General features: G+C 37.2%; 1 pseudogene; it reads right to left on the bottom strand.

The window, feature by feature from the left end:
* Positions 1-3,013: 3,013 nt before the first annotated feature.
* Positions 3,014-3,999, bottom strand: LOC100339730 (ADP/ATP translocase 1 pseudogene; annotated as a pseudogene).
* Positions 4,000-10,705: the final 6,706 nt, after the last annotated feature.

Raw genomic sequence — 10,705 nt, 5'->3', positions numbered from 1 at the left:
GCACTGCCTGCTAGGGTCTGCTTTACCAGGAAGATGGAGTCAGAAGCAGAGCAGGACTCAAACTCAAGTACCCTGGAATGGAACACAAGTGTCTTAAGCAGGATCTTAGCCAGATTTCAGAAATGTAGTATATCATCACCCATAAATGATTGCTTCATGAACTGAATTATCACAACAGGCAATAGTCTTAAAAATCAGATGACTGTTTCTTACTTTATTATTGAATCTAAGCAAGGAGGTTTATTGTGGAAGCTTTTTTCACCAAGTCACTGTGAAGTCTGAAGAAATCTTCCTCTTATTTCAAGAATTTGCTAGATAAGAGTGTGGTCTCTGTAGTCAAATCCTAACATAAAATGTTGCTAGAGAACATTCAAATAACAACAAATGAACCAAGCATGTTGAAGATAAAATTGTTTGCCTATAGTCATAGAAAAACTAATGAAAAACCAAAATTTTTATTTTCTACATAAAACCAAAATTATTCTTTTGCACTATTTATTTGCTTTTAATTTAAGCATTTAAAATATAATTTAAGGCATTGATTGTTTTTGCAGTGCTATGCCAGGATGAAACCAAGAACCAGGAACTCCATTCAGATCTTACATGTGGGTGACAGGGAGTCAAGCACTTGGACCATTCCCACTGACTTCCCAGGTGCACTGATAGGAAGATGAATTGAAAACAGAGGACCCAGGACTCCAACTGACTCTCTAACATGAGATGCAGACTTCCCAAGTGGCAGATTAACCTGCTGTACCACAGCATTCAATCTTTACAAGTTTTTGGCATAGCAGAATAATAGATGCTGAAAGCATAAACCTAAGTTTTTGCCCAACATGTTGCACATTATTAATCATTAATGGCAATCTATGAAAAGCCAATGCCGCCTTCTATGAAGTCCAATATGAATACAAGAGAAATTGATTTTACTAAATAAAAGCTATAGCTTTATTTAATAATAAGCATTGGCAGTAGTATGGATAATCAGGAAAGGATTATAATTTTAAATTTACAGTGCTGCTGCAAACATACCATAGGTTTATACCGGTCTAAACAGAAGAAGGCATTGGATTTTCACAGATGACCATAATAATTAATAATGTGAAATAAGTTGAGCAAAAACTTAGGTTTATTCTTTTAGCATCTGTTAATCTGCTATGCTAAAAACATGTAAAGAGTGAATGTTGTAAAAAGGTAAAATGTCATATATTTGTATTCTTATTTCCAAAGAATCTTTCCTGTGTGTCTTTCAACAAATTGATGAAATGCTCAATAGTATTAGAAGTCATGATGCAAATATTTACTTAGGAAAACTCAGATACTTATAATGAATATTAAATATTTATATATATATATATACATACAAATTACTATGGACAGATCTGCATAGTAAAAAGACTGATGGTCTTCAAAGTTTTAACTTTTGGCCTAAAATCAGGGCTGAAATTTATCTCTTATTTAATTAACTAAAAGTATAACATCTTAACAAATTTCTAGACTGAAAATTTTAAATAAAAGACATAGCCTACATGGTTTTTATCTCCATGCCTAGCAAAGATCCTTTCATATAGTGTACACTTAAAAAATATCAAATTGAATTTTTAAATGTACATTTAGAACTCCCTATTTCCTGATAGAAAAATATTCATGTGACCTATGAAGAAGTAAGATGACGAGTAGATCACTTAGGTTTCATTTTCAGAGCACATGGTCTTTTTATATGCCAGCATAATGAGTACACTAGTGCAGCAAAGCTGGGGAATTTTTCTCATGGGCCTGGTCCATATTTATCATCTGTGTTGTCACTGGGTACACAAGGTCTATACACTTTTTAACAGGATCTCTGCCTAGAGAGCTGTATTTTATTTTTCTGTTAAAATTATCAGTATAAAAATGACAAATTGTTTGTAACCAGAGTTAAAATTAGTTGCTGAAACTACATCATGTTTTCTTGGTCTTACTGGAGTTAACAGTGAAGCTGATGGTTGAATGCTTATTTTAGTTGTATAGAGATGAACATTTAAAGACTCACTTTTTATAAAATTGACTTACTGAGCAAAGTAAAGAGCATATTGCTGTCTATGAGTGTCAAAAGGATGCATGAATAGCTACTGCCCAATTTACAATTCTATTTAGACAATAAACTGCTGTCAATGTGTCTCCTCCAGATTTTTTCAATTAGCTTAATTATAAAGATCATTGTGAAGTATCTTGATAACACTTGACAAAAGTTTGCAGATGTACTATAAATCATGAACCCATTCATGAAACATTTTACCCAAGTATTTGTAGGTGTTCACCTATTCATTTCAGTATCAGGGTTTCAAACTAGTTTGATTTACAGATTTTCTGAAAAAAATATATATATAATATAATGGCAATATCTTTTAAATTCCCAGTTTATTTTGAAAACAATAATTTTTGATATACATCCATATTTATTTGGCAATAGATGTTATAGGAAGTCCATGCAGCAGGTGACACACTGCTCCTACACTATCTGAAAGAATAATAGGGGATACACTATTTCTGTGTATCACAGTACCCAAGTTGTTCAGTTTCAGATTTGCAGTTTCTAACGATTCATTTTTGACTCAAATCTCTTCAATTTTTGTTATCTATCCATGATGCATATTGAAATGTGGCAAAGTTTTCTTTGGTAACCTCTTAGGTCACGTGGTTCCTGGGTACAACATGCCTGCTTTCGATAGACAGGAGGTTTCCTATCTCTTAAGTGATAACAGCCATACTGTATAGAATGTATTAACTGGTTACAAGCTTTTTGAAAACAGCTTCTGCAACAACATTTTACTATACACACAAACAGCACAGATTTGAGAATCTTCTTGGCCATCTTCCCACATGCGCAGACAAAATTACAATATTTTAAATTACTTCTTCACATCCATGTAGAAAAGATTTGATCAATTATGAAATAAAAATGAGAGAAAATACAGATTTTATTGAACTACAATTGACTAGCTGGTGTTAACCTCCATTGACTATATTTTTTTTTTTTGGATAAGATGCATTAAGTGATCTTTATTGATGTTTACATTCAGTTATTTCTTCATTATTAATTCTTCAGACAATCATGCAAGTATGATAAGTTATTTGCTATTTGCTGTGGGGATTCAAATGTAAAATAAATACAAAATACATTTGTGGGTCAACGAACACTTAATGAAGCAGTTTTTTTCTGAGGTATTCCTTTCAGTCTGGTATTTCAGATCTTTTTACTTCCCCCCAGAATTGTCTATTTAACCACGTAATGGATCTGTGAACTGGTGATCCAAGTTCCCTGTGAATCAACGAACTTGATTTTTGACTGCATTAGACATATTTTTTGATCTCATCATACAACAGCAATACAAAAGTGCCACCCATGGCTCTCAACACATTGGACCAAGCACCTTTGAACAAAGCCTTGGCTCCTTCATCTTTTGCAATCTTCCTCCAGCAGTCAACTGTCCCCGTGTACATAATGTCAGCACCTTTCTGGCCAGACTGCATCATCATCCTACGACGAACAGTGTCAAAGGGGTAAGACACCAGCCCGGCCACCGCCGTCACGCTCTGGGCAATCATCCAGCTCATGATAATGTGCACATTCTTGGGGTCAGGCAACATCTCCTTGGCAGTATCATAGACTCTGAAGTAGGCAGCTCTGTAGATAATGATGCCTTGCACAGACACATTGAAACCCTGGTAGAGACCCCTCAGGCCATCAGACTTGAAGATCTTGGTCAGACAGTTGCCCAGACCACTGAACTCACGCTGGGCGGCACCCTTACCCACATTGGCAGCCAACCTGGTCCTGGCAAAGTCCAGCAGGTAGACAAAGCAGAGGGAGGTGGCCCCAGCTGCCCCACCGGAGGCCAGGTTACTGGCGAAGTAGCGCCAGAACTGCTTATGCCGATCCACGCCCCCCAAGAAGATCTGCTTGTACTTGTCCTTGAAGGAAGATAGCCCAAGTATTTGGGACATCTGCAGAGACATATTAAGTTCCCATCACAAAATAAAATGGAATGTAAAATTGCTAAGCAGGGTCACACGTGGTCTGATTTCTGTCCACTTCTTCAAATTCATCTCATACTGCCCCTCCATCTGTTGCACTCTACATATTTTTACCTTATTTCTTCCTTGACTATAACAACCTCATTTATGTTCTGGTCCTTTCAACATTCTGTTCTCTCACCTTGAAAGGCATTTCCTCTGGATTTACCATGGCTGCTTATACTATTTTTTTTTTGTTTCAGGCTAAAATTTTACTTAAATTTTAATTATTTGTTTAAAGAATCATTTTTTTTTCCCTAAGGCAGAGTTAGAGAAAGAAAGAGAGGGAAAGCCCAATTTCCATCCACTGGTTCACTCCCCAAATGAGACCTAGGGCTACATCAGACAGGATCTAGCAGTTTCTGTCTCTGCAAGATTGGCAAGGTCCCAAGTACTTGGGTTATCTTCGCTGCTTTTCCGGGCACATGAGCAGGGAGCTGAAATACAAGTGGAGCAGGCAGGACATGATCTGATGTCCATATGAGATGTCGAGGACTCAGTGGCAGCTTAAGCCACCATGCCACAAACTCCAGCTCCTTAAGGATTTTGTTTAATCATCCTTGCTAATGCAGCCATCAAATACCTTCCACACAGATAATTCCATTCCCACTTTATTTCATGGCTCTTCCAAATCTCACACATACAACTAATCACACTTTGGAATTATCTTATATACTTATTTGAGTTAATTTCCATTCTACCACACAAATATTTTTTTATTTTTAATATTTTAATTTTATTATTCTTTGACCCCCTTTTCTTTTTTTTAAACTTTTATTTAATGAATATAAATTTCCAAAGTACAGCTTATGGATTACAATGGCTTCCCCCCAATAACGTCCCTCTCACCCGCAACCCTCCCCTTGCCCACACATATTTTAAAAACAAAAAGGATTCAAATTATTTTTTCTTTATTCACTACTGGTATTAGAAGAGATTAAAATGACATCTAAATGTGATTTATTTTCAATAGTCACTGTAGAGAAATAGAATAAAATACTGCAGTGATCTAGATTCTCAAAGAGCTCCATTTTCAATACCTGTCTCTATTAGAGATGGACTCCAAAATCACTCAAATCCTTTAATGCTTTTGTTCTAAAATTGTTTTCAAGGACTTTTCATTAATTACTTTGTATCTTTATGAAACATGCCCAGCATTAAGAAAAACGGTGTTGCTTTACACACTTAATGTTTTCTCAACTTTATATTCTAAAACTGTTGCTCTGTGTTTTTCTCTGTTTAGCTTTTAACGATGTCAGACTTGTGACATTACTCCAGGGATGTGCAAAGTCAAATGCCATTATTACCTGTTCTAATTTTTCCTCCTCTAAATTTTGCATGTCCAACTTTTATAAGTTTTATAAATACTACCAATTCTAATGTTTAAAGGCCTTAAATCTTATGTTAATTTTTAAATGATTAAAATGTATTTTTTCTAATATTAAATGTTTACTTCCACATTTTAAGAAATATATAATGGGGGCAGCACTTTGGTGTAGCAGGTAAAGCCATTGCCTTATGCGCACAGGTTCAAATCTCAGGGGCTCCACTTCTGGTACAGTTTCCTGCAAAAACACCTGGGAAAGCAGTAGAGGACAAAGTGTTTGGGCCCCTACACCCACATGGAAGATGCAGAAGAAGCTCCTGGCTCTTGGCTTCAGCTGTTACACCCATTTAGAGAGTGAAACAGAGGATGGAAGACTCTCTCTCTGTCACTCCCACTCTAACTCTGCCTTTCAAATAAATCTTTTCTTTTAAGAAATATATAATAATATTTTTGCAGCTATCCCAATGACCTTGTCACCTTTTTTATCTGATAAGTGTTTTCACATACCTTTTTCTTTAAGTCTAACTAACATTCACTCTGAGATAGACATATTGTCTATTTCACTTATCAGAAAGCTGGGAAAAATAAATAAACTAAAAGTTCCTTGGACAAATAATTTCATGAGTGGTAAAAATTTATTGAGCCTTTTGCTTATATGTCCATTTTTGGTTTATTCAACCACTTCCTTGAGCAATTACTAAGGTATCAGGTTATGCACTCTATTAAAGATCACTGACAACCATAGGAGGTCTGTTTAGTCTCTCAGGGTGAAAATATTGATATTAGCAAGTCACCAAATCAAGAACCACTTATTTTAGTTTCCTTCTTTAAAAGGCAGCGATACTTATCATGACCTGTAGTATAAACTGATCTAATTCTATCTGAAACTCTCTTTAAAGCCTAAAATAATTCTGGTATTCTGCAGTCAGTGTGAAATTTTGTTGTTGCTGTTTTGGTTGAATACATATCACCAACCACCTGTCGAAAGCCTGAGAGAACAATAGTTCAGGAAGATGCTATTTACCATCTGGCAATGACATTCTCACACTCAACTCCCTTTGTAACAGTGAAAGTAGTCTTCTATGGGCCAGCTTTTCAAGTCCATTTGATAACATTGGGAACTACAGAGAACTTACAAGTTAGTCATGTCTTAATGGAAATGTCAAATTGAGTTTAAATATGGTGACTGTTATGTAAAATATTTGAGGAAGAAAAAATAACTTCAAGATTTGAACACGTGAATATTAGGTGTTGAGTTTGTGCTTTTGTGAAAACACATTACCAGATGATATTCTCTTGTTTTTATTTAAAGATTATTTATTTATTTGAAAGACAGAGAGGATAATGAGAGAGGAAGAGACAGAGATTTTCTTTTTTTTTAAGATTTATCTTTACTTATTTGAAAGACAGAGTCTCAGAGAAAAGTAGAGAGAGAGAGAGAGAGGTCTTCCATCTGCTGGTTCACACCCCAAATCGCTGCAATGGCCAGAACTGAGCCTATCTGAAGCCAGGAGCCAGGAGCTTCCTCCAGGTCTTCCACAAGGGTGCAAGGGTCCAAGGACTTGGGCCAACTTCCACTGCTATCCCAGGCCATAATAGAAAGCTGGATCAGAAGTGGAGCAGCCGGGACTAGAACGGGCACCCATATGGGATGCCGGCACTTCAGGCCGGGGCTTTAACCAGCTGCACCACTGCACCAGCCTCAGACAGATTTTCCATCCTCTAGTTCACTCAGTAAATTTCTGCAAAAGCCAGGTATGGGCCAGGCCAAATCCAGGAGCCAGGAACTCCATCTCATTCTCCCACATGGGTGGCAGGTGCCAAAACATGAGTCATAATTTCCTAGGGACATTAGCAGGAAGCTGGATCAGAACTGCAGAACAGCTGCGATTTGAACTAGGCATGTCATGTCTCAAGTTCAAGCATTCAACTCTTTAGGAAGAAGTTTGTCTCTTCCATCTTAAATTAATAGTGTAAATGCCAACAGTATGATAAGGAGTCTAATGAGGGGTAGGAGGATGTTCAGAGAAATCAAACCATACTGAAAATTTCAATACTGAAATTCCTAAAACTTCCAATTATAAAAAAGAAGGAGGGATCTTAGGATATGTCTTTAAATATGTATTACTAGTTTAATCTAAAATTTAACTTCCCTAATTACAGATTTATACTTTTATTAGCATTAAATGGTTTGAAAGTCTCTATCCCTCCAGAGAATGAATCTTCATTGATGTCATGAGATAAAAAGAAAATGCATACTCAAACTTTTACTATTAAATCTCAATGCCTTGACTCAAATGGTCTAGCTTAAAGAATGTACAAACCACTAAAGATGCCCTCGAAAACTTTGTTGGAGACTATCAATTAAAATGAACTGGCAGATTTTTATTGCTTGATAGATCACTACTTTCACACTCAGTCCTATTGAACTATTAATAGTACAGTGCCTCACAATTTACATTAATTTTAATTTCTATATATATTTGAAGAACTCTTGAGATGAACAAAAATATACTCTACATGCTATATTTTCTGTTGCTGGAATTTTGGTATTTATTTCTAGATCTTTTATCCAGTTAGGTAAATTTTGAAGTGATACCTAGATTATGTATTGATCTGATATTAGAGATGATGGTGTATGGGACAGTATAATTTTGCCATGTGACCAACTAACATAGTATCTTTTGCAGAGTAGGTAGTTCAGAATAAAACTTTCAAAAATACCTCTTGCGATCTTTATTTTTTATTTTTTTGAAAGTCAGAGTTAGGGACAGAGCCAGAGAGACAAAGAGAGAGATCTTCCATCTGCTGATTGACTCCCCAGAAGGCAGCAATGGCCGGAGCTGTTGCAGACTGAAGCCAGAAGCTTTATCTAGGTCTCCCGTGTGGGTGGCAGGGGCCCAAACACTTGGGTCATCTTCCACTACTTCCACTACTTTTCGCAGGCCATTAGCAAGAAGTTGGACTGGAAGTGGAGTAGCTAGGACACTACCTGGCACCCATTCGGGTTGCCACAATGAAGGTGGCTGCTTAACCCTCTACACCATAATACCAGCTACCAAAAATCCAGCTCTTTAAAATCATGAACGATGCGGCCAGTGTTGTGCTATAGCAGGTAAAACTGCGGCCTGTGATGCCAGCATCCCATATGGGTGCTGGATCATGTCTCAGATGCTCCACTTCTGATCCAGCTCCCTGGTAATGCACCTTGGAAAGCAGCAGCAGATGGCCCAAGTGATTGGGCCTCCGCACCCATGTGGGAGACACAGATGAATCTCCTCAGTCCTGGCTTCAGCCTGACCCAGTTCTGGCAGTTGAGTCCATTTGGGGAGTGAACTAGCAGATGGAAGACCTCCCTCTCTATAACTCTGCCTGTCAAGTCAATAAAAATAAATCTTTAAAAAAAAATCACTAACTTGTATATACACCTGGAAGAAGTCAACTTCTTAGAGTTCCAAAAGAAGCATCACTTCATTCCTTGCTGTGGGAAGCAAGGAAGAGATTAATTCTAGTATAACAAAAACAAATCAGTGTATTAGAGCGATTAGAACTTCCACAGTTCTGAGTAAAGCATTGTGTTTGCCAAGGAGCAAAGAGCATTGTGGTGAGCACATAGTACCTATAGTTTGTTAACACTGATTATATTTTGTAAAAATAAACTGATTTACGGTGGAATGAAAGCAAAGAAAGAGAATTTTTGAATACTCAATTCACATATGTGCTGTCTAAATAGAATTGCATGTATTAACTTTTGCCATCATTTCTTCATACTTGTTATGACAATTTTAACAATATGATAAAAGAGTATGATTGTAATATCCAATAATAATAATTTTAGCAATAATATTTTAAATTTATTATAAAAAGATTTAGTTGCACTGAGTAAATTCTGTTCCTGAAAATGTCAGGTTTATATACTTAATTAAAAAAAAAACATTTTTGAGACAGACTCATGATACGCACAGCAGTCATATATTGCTAAGCTTTAGAAGATTTTGTCCTTTCTTTCTCAAATGGTCATTATAAAGAAGTGATGAAGTATCATTGCAGAAGCTACTGAAGTAAGGTTACCCAGTGTAGAAGTAAAATTTGACCATCTCTAATATCATATGTTTAGAATTACTAACTTAGAAAAGATTAGAATTTGATCAGTGAGGAGCTGGCACTGTGGCATAGTGAGTTAAAGGCCTGGCTGAAGCGCCTACAACCCATATGGACACCAGTTCTAGTCCCAGCTGCTCCTCTTATGATCCAGCCCTCTGCTATGGCCTAGGATAGAGTGGAAGATGGCCAAAGTCCGTGGGCCCTTGCACCTGTGTGGAAGACCTGGAGGAAGCTCCTGGCTCCTGGCTTTGGATGGGCACAGCTCCGGCTGTTGCAGCCATCTGGGGAGTGAACCAGCGGATGGGAGACCTCTCTGCTGTCTCTACCGCTTTCTGTAACTTTTTCAAATAAATAAAATAAATCTTAAAAAAAAAGAATTTGATCAGTGAAAAAAATTAAGAAAATGAGATAGAGAACGAATACAAGAGCAAGACAACAATAATGCCAGGGTAATGGCAAGGGTGATATTTACATAATAATGCACTATATTACCCAGGGTTCTCCTGAAAGACAAAACCAATAGGCTATTCATAGAGATATATGAGAGATTTATTAAGGGGGTTGGCTCACATGATTATGGAGGCACAAAAGTCCCCCTATAAGTCACCTGCAAGAGATTTCAGGAAACCAATAGTACGATACAGTCCAAATATGAAGGCTTCAGAACCAGAAATGCTCGTGTATAACTCGCGGTCTGAGACCCAAAATCTGAGAACCCAGGAGACCAATGGCATTAATCCTGGAGTCCAAATACCAGAAAGCCTGGAATTCTCATGTCCAAGGCAGTGTAAAGGTAACCTATCCCAGGCCTCAGAGGAGAGAGAACAATTGCCTTCGGTGTTTGTTTTATCCAGACCCCAGCTGATTAAACAGTGCCCATTCACACTAGGACACTCTTTCCAACTTGTTCCACTCAGACTCACACACTTATCTCTTATAGAAACATCCTCACTCCAGGTATTCTCTAATTCCATCAATTTCACACTTAAACTCTTCAATGATACCCAGCTGTGAGCAGTCAAAAACATAAAATGTATTTTCTTCTTCTTAAATTCAGTTATATTGACTAGTAAGTGATCCTTCGGAATTTACTAAACAACTGAGCACTGTGGTATAACAGGCAAAGCCATTCCCTGGGATGCTGGCATCCCATATAGGGACTGGTTGGAGTTCCAGCTGCTCTACTTCCAATCCAGCACCCTGCTAATGTGCCTGGGA

This window comes from Oryctolagus cuniculus, chromosome 9 (assembly GCF_964237555.1).
Source record: "Oryctolagus cuniculus chromosome 9, mOryCun1.1, whole genome shotgun sequence".
Taxonomy (NCBI): domain Eukaryota; kingdom Metazoa; phylum Chordata; class Mammalia; order Lagomorpha; family Leporidae; genus Oryctolagus; species Oryctolagus cuniculus.
This window is presented reverse-complemented; position numbering and strand designations above follow the sequence as displayed.